Here is an 11,113-nt window from a genome sequence, read left to right as displayed (position 1 = left end):
CTACTTCACACTCTGTTTCATGCTTCCGGTTGAATATGCGAGCTGTCAGTTTCACCATGCCTGCTGCTCAAGGCCAGGCCTCCCTGCCGTGACAAAGTCTATCCCCTGGAATCACGAGCCTGAGTAAATTCTTTCTCTATAAGCTGCTTTGGTAATGGTATTTTATCGCAGCAATAAAAAGCAAACTAATACAGGACTCAAGCATCCATAGATTTTGATACTCAAGGAGTCCCAGAAACCAATCCCCCATGGTTACTGAAGAACAACTGTAATAACACGATAACGTCCTCTGATGTTTACTGCACATGGCTATGGAGGCATAGAGTTCCGGGAAGGGGCTATAAATACAGAACTGTAGGGTCCTTGAATTGTCTGAGAAGTAGGCAAAACATGCCAGTTAACATTAGACTTTGGGAAATCAAAGACGCACATTGTAATCTCTATTACAGCTACAAACCAGCGGTCTTACCCCTGGGTACATGCCTAAGAGAAATGTGTGAACGCTTGCACCAAAAGGGAAATGCACGAACACTCAGAGCAGCTGCATTGGAGACAGCCCCAGAGGTTGAGAATTTGCAGGGTGCTTGAGAAATGGAAGCAAGCCGAGCCAAGGAGCTCCAGAGCCCCTCTGCAGCTGGTAAAACTAGACAGTCCCCCCAGCCCTCCACCAGCGCTGCCTCAGGAATGAATAGACTTGCTTCACTCCATTTAGGATTAAAGGATTAAAAGTTCCAGAAGAATGAGTCACTCACATACTTTAGACAACATGCTGGCACCTTGGCCCTGTTGCAGAGCTTAGGAGAAGAATCTGCCAGATGGCGTCTTCAGGGGCCTCTTTGGTTTCTGTGGTGGGAGTTCCGCCAGATTCTGGATTTATCATTCCACTGAGATAGCACACACCCTGGGAACAGCCCAGGAGCAACCGTGCCTGTTTTTCGGAAGGATGAATGAATGAATATTAAATAGTAACCCCCTCTCCCACAAAACTCCATCGTTTCAGGTCTGTCTTCTCACATACATATGTCTAGGAGCTCTGTTGTCTACAGTGATGCGATTTCCCCTAGCAACCCGAAAGAGACTCACGGTTCTCAACATCTCCCCAGTTTCCACATCTAGCTCCAAGATAAAGATCTGTTTGGATCCAATCTGTTCTCCTAATTCCATAGGAATGTTGTAACCTAAGGTCCACACAGCAAGTTTATCCATCTTTATCTATATCAAGGAAAGGGAGCCAAAATGATGAGAATGTTTTAATGTTTTTTTAAACACACAAGCATGCATATTTGGGGGGGGGGTGAGGCTCAACTAGAGCCTTTATTTTTGCAGCTTGCTATCCATGATCCAATCCTAAATTCTGTTAACTTGCAGAGGTGGGGGTGTCAAAAAACCTAATCTATGAAAGCCTGTGCCCTTTGTGGTCCTGCCTGGCCAAACACCTAGTAGTTTTCCATTCCCTTTCAAGCAGAGAGACTCCCCCGACTTCCAGCCCTATCCTCAATGTATTTCGCATCAATCAGAGACAAGGCTCTCCTTTCCACCTGGCCTTCCCACTCTCGAATTGCTGGTCTACTGGGTAAGCCCAGTGACTCCCACTGGATTAATGGCCTGGCTGAACCCAGCAGCTCTTCATCACCCCACAGGGAGTGACAGGCTGCTCAGTTTCTCTCTCACAAGCTGTCCCAGTGCTATCAACACTAGGCAGCTGATGTCCTCAAAAGGAGCATGGGACTTCCCTGAGTAGTTGGCACCGAGGTGGAAATCCACTCCCTGCTCCCCACCCTCACACAGGCACACCCAACTCCTCTTACAGCAGTCCTATAGGAAGGGAGAGAGGAGCTGCCAATAGATTTTTTTTTAATTGCATGAAGAGGGGAATGCAAGCTAAAAACAACAAGAAATCATGTTTCACCCACTAGACTGGAAAAATAGGACATCCCAGGCCGGCTTACAGCTATCAGGCACTTTCACTACAGCAGAAAGTATCTATGGGCATGGCCATTTGGGTGAGCAGCTTGACGGTGTATGTAAGACTTGGAAATGTACATATTAGATGACTGAAAGCATCTGCCCTAGGAAAACACTCTGGCGCAGTAGGTGAGGTGTTCAACTGAAGCACTGGGGAGAATGAGGAGAATCTAGAAACACCCCAAAAAGTCACTAGTAGGAAAATGGCAAAATGTATGGTTCTCACTTGATAGTTAAGACAGAAGTGTGTTTCAAGTACCTGGGGAGGGGGGGGGGGTTTGTAACCTAATCTCCAAATGGACATCTCATGATTTATGTAATGTTCTGATCAAAACTAGATGAGATGGTTAAGTGGAAAAAAAGCAATGAGTGAAAAAAGTGAAAGTTATGGCCAGAGGGGGATCATGTTTGCAAAAATAAACACATGCATTTGCTTTGGGTGTGGAAAGATTGACTCCAAATGCATAAGTGCAGGCAAGGAGAGGGGAAGATGAGGGCTCCAGATCAGGTTACTGTCAAAGAGGATTCTATTTATAACATACTTATTTCATAAAGAGAATGTGTTTGTGCTATAGTCTTACAACTGCAAATTAATCTAAAACTAATGGGTGCTGCTCTGAAAGGTATATGCTTAACAGTAAAATGCTGATTTGCATGATGTACGACAATGATTTACCTCTTTATTTAGTGTTTTGAGAGAGTAATAGTTCATTGGTCTAATAGTCACTAATATAGTTCAGGATGGTCTCAAATTCACAATCCTCCTGCCTCAACCTCCCAAGTGCTGACATTTCAGGTGTGTACTCCCATGCTCAGCTAGACCTGCCTTTTATGATAGACTCTTTACAGGGACACAGACTGTGAGTGGCCCCAGAAGCTTCTAGAATTACTTCTCTGGAAAGGCTAAATCTAGCAAGTTAAATAAGCAAGCACAGTGGAAAATCTTTCCTGAAGCTTATGAAATCAAAGTTAGGCAGGAAACTCCTGGAGCATTTGAAATTTTTTTGTCTAAATAAATGAGCTGATAGTGGTCCCTGGGCTACCTATTTGCATTCACTGCACAAGAAATCATCCTAAAACGTAATGGGACGAAACAATGTAATTTTCTCAGTTTCTGTGACTCGAGTATCAGTGTCTCTCACTGCAGGGTGACCACCAGAGTACTGGCAAGGGCCATGGTCTCACCCAAAGGCACCATGGGGGAAAGTGCCAAGTTGACTCATAGAGCTGTTGGCTGGATATTGTTTCTCAGAAGCCGTTGGTTCCCCAAGAGCCTCGGCTTCTCACGCACTGGTGAGCAGAGCCAGCTCTTCTCTGCGTGGACATCTCCATAAAGTAGGTGGCGGCAACAGGGTAGCAGGCCCCGCTCAAAACAAGCAAGCAAGAGACAGCTCATGAGCAACACAGAAGTCCTCGCGTTTTTGTAATCTAATCTCAGGAGGGACATCGCCTGCCTTTTATCATGTTGAGTCCATTAGAGTCAGGTCATTAAGTGCAGTTCACACCCCTGGCCTTACAGGGATCGCTGGAATCCCGTCCAGAAACTTCCTGCCCCAGCCTCATGGGAATGCTGCACTCTTCTTGTGCTGTTCAAATGGAGCCTGTGGGGTGGGGAGAAGGAAATGCACTATGAATAGAGGAGATATTAGCCCCCAGAAGCGAATTAATCAATCAATCAATCAATTAATTAATAAAAAGGGAATTAATTTCTGGTGCTGCTAGAGAGAATACTAGTCAATCCCCCAGGAGGCATCCTCCTTGTGAGCTGATCCCTGCCTCTTCAGAAACAGCACACGCCGGGAATAAAATCATCTGGCACCGAACATTCTAGTCAATGGGAATGACCAGATCCAGTGTTGATGATTAATTTCCAAAAAGATACACTTCCACTACCATTCTGAGCGATTGGTGTGATTTTCTTTTCTAAATAGTCACAGATTTGGACATGGTGACAAAGTATATCATAACAACAAATACATTTTTTACATTATCCTGTATTACCCATTTTAAAGGAAAAGCCCTCCCAGGCAGCATCACCACTGACAGATTCAAAAGGCATTGTAGTATTTGTGCCTAACAAAATGCTATGCTTGCCCATGGGTGGATCATCACAATGCATCAGCGATCAACTTTTAACCCTTTCTTCCTGTTACAAATTAAAATATCTAAGCAGCTATAAATATTAATCACCGTCTAGAGATCTTTTTTCATTTTAAAGTATGTGTCATATTAGTGGTCCAGGAAATCGATTTGGTAGGTTGTGATAAATGTTTTAGATCACAATGAAATTATATATATAATAAATACATGTATTGGAATTTATCATTACAAGCATTGTAAGTGCTATTTAACCATTATGTATAGTTAAGTATTATTTAACTACCACCATTATCTGTTTTCAGAGCATTCTCATTATCCCAAGCAGAAACTGTAGCTTAAGCAAAAACTTCCTATTACCCCCACCCACCCACTCACCCCCATACTGGCCCCAGCCCCTGATATCCTTTTTTTAGTTGGGGAGGGAGTTATGGTGAGGTTTTGTTGTGACAGGATTTTACTCTGTACCCCAGGGCTAAATTTCATTGTGTGGCCCAAATTGGCCTTTAAGTCACTGCAATCCTCCTGCCTCAGCCTTCGGAGCTCGGGTTATGGGTGTGCCCCACTGCCATGACTTTCACCTGCTGACCTCTAATGCACTCTGTGTCTCTGTCTCATGTAACTAAAATAATGGTATTTGTCCTTCCTCATACATGGCACACTGGACAGGACATTTCAAGGTTAAGTCACGCTGGACAATATATCAGAATTTCATTTTTTTTTTTTTTTTTTTTTTGGTTTTTTGAGACAGGGTTTCTCTGTGTAGCTTTGCGCCTTTCCTGGATCTCGCTCTGTAGACCAGGCTGGCCTCAAACTCACAGAGATCCACCTGGCTCTGCCTCCCGAGTGCTGGGATTAAAGGCGTGCGCCGCCGCCCGGCCAGAATTCCATTCTTAACAGTATTCCAACATATGAAAGATCCCATCTTTTAATCCATTCAGTTGCCCATCATTTGAATTATGTATCTTCTTCAGCTATTGTGAGTAATGCTGCCTTGGTGTACAAATACTTATTTGGGCCCTGGCTTCACTTCTTTGGGGTCTTTACCTACTGGTAGAATCAATGGATCATATGGCAATGCTATGTTTAACTTTTAGAGCCATGAAACTGTTTTCCACAGCAGCTGCACCGTTTTACATTCCTACCAGCAATGCCCAGGGGTTCCAATTTCTCCATGTCCTTCCAAACACTTGTTATCTCCCATGCTTTGGATGATGGCCATCCTGGCAAGTATGAAGTAGGAGCTCACTGTGGTTTCGATTTGCATTTTCTTAATGACTAACGATGTTGAGCATCTTTCCATGTGCCTGTTGGTCATTTACATATCACCCGTTTTTAAATTGGGTTGTCGGCTTGCTTGCTGTTGAGGTCTTAACTTTCTTTTTCTTTTCTTTTTTTTTAATTGAAGAACAATTTTTTTCATACAGTATATTCTGATCACAATATCCCCTCCCCCAACTCTGTCCAGCTCATGGAAGATGGGGAGGACCTAGGAGTTGAGTCCTTTCTGTATTCTGTATGTTAACTCTCATCAGATCTAGGATTTGCAAATATTTTCCTCACTGTGTGAGGTGTCTTTTCTCTCTTTCTCTCTCTCTGATAGAGTCGGTCTGACCTCGAACTTTCAGTGTAACAGAATGACCTTGAACTTCTGAACTTCTCGCCTACACATACCCAGTTTCTGTGACGATGAGGCTTGAACCCAGGACCTTATGCTTGCTTAAGCCTTCTCCCCAACCTTCCAGTCTCTTGATAGTGTCCTTTTCACAGTAGGTTTTAACTTCTATTCAGTCCAGTCACCTATTTCTTCACTTGTTTCCTGTGTTTTTTGTGTCACATTTAGCTAAATAGGTGACTTAATGAAACACAATAGAAATATGCCAATTGGCCCCACAGGATAAGGATTAATGGAGCTCTTGTTTCGGTTATATGGATATGCGATGTGTGCACATTGAATGTGTTTTCATGATAACTGCAGTTGTTTGGATAGGTCATAGTCAAAAGGGTGTGACATTGGCTGAAGCAGAACTATCCCCCACCACACTCTTGAATAGTCTCCCTCTCCCTCCATTTAAACGTAAAAGCTTGTGTTGACAGGATGCTTAGTCCCTTTCGAGGCAGCCTCCTAGCATTCCAAGAAAAGTTGCAAACTGATCGGAAGCACCTAAACCTCTTCCAACAGCCTGGAATAACAGAAAAAATAAATTGTTTGTGTATACCACCACTAGAAAGAAAAACATGAACCAGGCGTGTTGAAGCACTGTTAAAGACAAACTACACGACAAGATCAAATCTATGCGCCATGTGTGCAAGACAGGAAGAAGGGAGGGCCGGCGAAGTCTGAAAGCAATGGCTATGGGGAACGTGGTGGGACCGTAGGCAGTCTTCTAGGTGGTTAATTTGAAGACTCCATGCCAATTTCTCTGTCTGCCTGAGCAGTGGACAGCAGAAAGAGTTATTGAAAAACTTCCCCAGGAGCAGACAGTCCGCACCGGCCACCTTCCACTCCAGCCCCATAATCCTCAAAAGACGTTGCCCTGCGCCTAGACGGCACCCACAGTCACACAAGCAAGAGCTCCCAAACACCAATGGGAGCACGCGGGTGAAAAGGAAGGACAGAAGATCTGAGGACCAAGCTCAATCAACACAAGACATACCAGCATTGCCCTTGGTGCTGACGCGAGGATCGCTTGGTGTGCTTTCTCCTTTGCCGCCCACTGTGAGGAGCCTGCCCCAGCTCAAGGCTGAGATGATGAGAGGGCATCTTCCCCAGCCCGGAAAACAACTAGAGCTGACAGGACGGCACATGCTTGTTGTCACAACCCGCGGAGGCTGAGGCAGGAACACTGTGCATGTGAGAGGAGCCTGCACGACACAGTAAGCTCCGGGTCAGCTTGGTCTACAGAGTGATCCCTGGTCTCAGAAACGACAACAAAATGTAATTAAAGATGGAAAAAAAAGACGTGAAATCTTTGGCCCCAAATATATTTGAGTGACACATATCTGCTGCTTCCTCTGCTTCACCTCCGTACATTGTATCCTTGAGGGGAACCAAGGGCCATGCAGTATAACTGGCAGCCTGTGACAAGAGGGGAGACATGAACGCTGAGGCCCACACGAGGTGAGAATGCAAAGGTTGACGCAAGGTTGCTTAGCTGGGCATGGTGACTGTTTTAGTAAGGGTTACCGTTGCTGTGCTGAAATACCGTGGCCAGAGGAAAGCTGGGGAGGAAAGGGTTGATTTGGCTTGCACCTCCACATCACTGTTCATCATGGAAAGAACAGGAACCTAGAGGTAGGAGCTGATGCAGAAACCACAGAGGAGTGTTGCATTCTGGTTTACTCAGCTTTCTTTCTTCCTTCCTTCCTTCCTTTCCTTCCTTCCTTCCTTCCTTCCTTCCTTCCTTCCTTCCTTCCTTCCTTCCTTCCTTCCTTCCTTCCTTCCTTCCTTCCTTCCTCCCTCCCTCCCTCCCTCCCTCCCTCCCTCCCTCCCTCCTTCCTTCCTTCCTTTCGAGATAGGGTTTCTCTGTGTAGTTTTGGTGCCTGTGCTGGAACTCGCTCTGTAGTCCAGGCTGGCCTCGAACTCACAGAGATCCGCCTGCCTCTGCCTCCTGAGTGCTGGGATTAAAGGCGTGCGCCGCCGCTGCCGCCGCCACCGCCGCCGCCGCCGCCGCCACCGCCGCCGCCGCCGCCGCCGCCGCCGCCGCCGCCGCCGCCGCCACCCGGCCCTGCTTGCTTTCTTATAGAACTCAGGACAACCAGCCCAGAGTGCTACCACCCCCATGGGCCCTAATTAAGAAAATGCCCACTGTTCAGCCTTAAAGAGGCATTTTTTTCGATTGAGATTCCCTCCTCTCAATGACTACAGTTTGTGTCAAGTTGACAAAAAAAAAAAAAAAAAAAAAAAAAAAAAAAAACTAGCCTTCACAGTGGCTCCAAGAAGTCAGAAGGCTGAGGCAGGAGGCTATGGAAGAGTGTGCGCACACACGGGGGCGTGCGCGCATGCGCACGCACACGCACGCGCGCACGCGCACGCGCACGCACACGCACGCGCGCACGCACACACACACGCGCACGCACACACACACACACACACGCGCGCACGCACACACACACACACACACACACACACACACACACACACACACACACACACACACACACACACACACACACACACACCAGTGTATTTGCTAGATTGAGGATTAAGTGTGTATGCTTCACCTTTTCCCTCTCTGGATCGCCACAAAACTTCCTTTTCCCAAGCAAAAGCCAGAGACTGGGCACGGTGGTGTCTGCTTTTAATCCCAGCTCTAAGAACCAGGGAGATCTTTGTGAGTTTAAGGCCAGCCTGGTCTACATAGCTAGTTCCAGGACAGCCAGGGCTACATAGAGAGACCTTGTCAAAAACAAACCAAAATGGATAAAGAGAGAAAATTGTCACATATGGAACAGCTATTATCTTGTCCCTTCTGTGTAGGACCTGAACTACATTTGGGGTGCTACAAGCAACTGGCTTTCAGATTAAAGTTTTCACATGAAGCCTAAACCAGAAAACATTCTGACTGGGAACATCAGACTATCAGAAAAATGATGCTAAGAAACAGTTGTCCAAACCCAAGCCATGACACATCTTATATTAACCCAGATAGTCCGAGAGTTAAGAGCTCATGAAGTCAGCGTGGTGAATTACAGCTGTACATTCCAGACAGAGAACCAAACCTATGTGCATTGCACAAGTTTGAAAATTTGAAATTGTAAGTCAGATGTCCTTTAAAACCTAATCCCCAGGGCTAGGATAATAGTTCAGTGGGCAAGAGAACTTGTTCTCAAGCAAGAGGCCCTGAGTTCAAATCTCCAGCACTCAAGTGCAGTGCCAAGGCCGGCTGCACATGCTTGTAACTCTGGAGGTAGGGGGTGGAGTCCTGGGAGCCACCCAGGAAGTCCCAGCTTCCAGGTCAGTGAGAAACCAGGTCTCAAGGCAATAAGGCAGATTGTGAAAGAGAAAGATAAGACACACCACATCCTACTCTGTCCTCCACACACATGCACAGGAGCACACAGACTCACATGCATGCAGCACAGAGAGAGAGAGAGAGAGAGAGAGAGAGAGAGAGAGAGAGAGAGAGAGAGAGAGAGAGGGAGGGAGGGAGGGAGGGAGGGAGGGAGGGAGGGAGGGAGGGAGAGAGAGAACCTAATTTCCACCCTACCAATGTCCAATTTCTTAAGAAATCGAACTGTCCCTGGAGACAGAAAACTTATGACCAACAATGTTTGCCTTTGCTCAAGACCCCCCTAGGACCCTCCATGAGCTCCTATGGCTCAGCAGCCTCTGTGAGGTTTGTGACGATGTGAGCTCATCAGAAACATAAGAAGTGTGTGAGAAAGAGCTCGTAAAGTACCAGGTCAGAAGACTTCATTCTGTGACTCGAGGTGCTAAGGAAATAGTACAGAGAACTTGGCATACATTAAGTGACTATCATGAGAAAGTTTGTCATGGGTCCTTAGGTCAGCAAAAGCAGTTTTTATGGGCTGCTTCATACCCTTAATGGACCACATGCCTGTTTATCAGTGTGTCAGTGAGAAGAACAGAGGACGCTCCCTATTTGTGCAGAATACAACACTTCCAAGGCGCATTATCTACTGGAAGGAAAGCCACAGCTGAGGAGGGCCAGAAGCACCAACCAGGAACTAGTTCCCCCCGCCCCCCGACTCCCCCACTTTCTCAAGGTCGTATAGGACCATACCCATTTGAACACTGCTTTTTCAACTTGGCTGCACATTCAATCATCTGGGGAGTGTTACAAAAAAAAAAAAAATACTAGTGCCTGAGCCTCTCTCCTAGAGAGTCATAGTCTGGTGGCCTGAGATGACTCCTGCACAGAGGGACTTTTAAATGACCCCAGGGGAGTCTTAATGTGCAGCTAGAGTGGAGAACCTCTACTGTGAATTGCAGACTTGCAACCCTGGTTTGTAATCAGGATTGTTGATTCATCTTAGATCTCATTCTGAGTTCCACAGCTCTCCCATTGCTTTGGCTAACCTGAGGTTACAATAGTATCTATTTTCTCCAGAAGCAAGACAAAATACTGAAAGCTCAGACATGATTCTGACATAAAGCTGGAGTAAAGAACCAGTTCAAAGTACAAACTGGAGGAAGGCCTGGTAGCGCAAGCTCACGAATCCCAGCAGCTAGGAGGCCAAGAAGGAGGTGGTGCGCTCCAGGCCAGCCTGATGGATCACACTGAGTTTTAGTTAACTTGATTTTATGTGCACTGATGTTTTACCATGGGTGTAGTAGGGTCCTCTGGAACTGGAGTTTTAGACAGTTATGAGATGCCATGTGGGCGCTGGGAATTGAACCCCGGTTCTCTGGAAGAGCAGCCAGTGCTCTTAACCACTGAGCCATCTCTCCAGCCCCCAGCCTGGATTATTAATGAGACCCTGTCTCAAAACCATAGCTACAAACTGGACTGATGAGATGAGAAAGATTGTAGTGGTTTGGATAAGCACAGTGTGAACCTGTATTCATGTGTACTGGCTGGGTTTTTTTGGGGGGGTGGGGTTGTTTGTTTGGTTGGTTTTTGTCATCTTGACACAAACTAGAATCATCTGGGAAGAGAGAAATTCAACTGAGAAAACGCCTCCATCAGATTGGCCTGGAGGTAAGACTGAGGGTCATTTTCTTTTTTAAATTTTTTTTATCATTTTATTTTGTGTGTGAGTGTTTTGCTCACCTGTATGTATGTGCATAGTGCACATGCCTGATTCCCACATTGGGCAGAAGAGTGATAGGAATTCCAGCCACACCCCCATGATCACACATGCCCCGTGGGACACTTCGTCATTTCCAGGTCATAAGTCCTATGTAACCCATGCGCTATGTGGTCATGTAAATTGCGTGCAGCGTGACCACGTGATCTATGCACACACGTGGAGTAGCCATGTGGGCCTGTGTGCGCATACGCGGGGTGATCCTTAAAAGGTAGGACCCCATGTCCCCCTGCCCCTTCCCTCACTTGTCCTTTCAGCAGGCCTGAACACAGCTATC

This window comes from Peromyscus maniculatus, chromosome X, assembly GCF_049852395.1.
Source record: "Peromyscus maniculatus bairdii isolate BWxNUB_F1_BW_parent chromosome X, HU_Pman_BW_mat_3.1, whole genome shotgun sequence".
Taxonomy (NCBI): Eukaryota; Metazoa; Chordata; class Mammalia; order Rodentia; family Cricetidae; genus Peromyscus; species Peromyscus maniculatus.
This window is presented reverse-complemented; position numbering follows the sequence as displayed.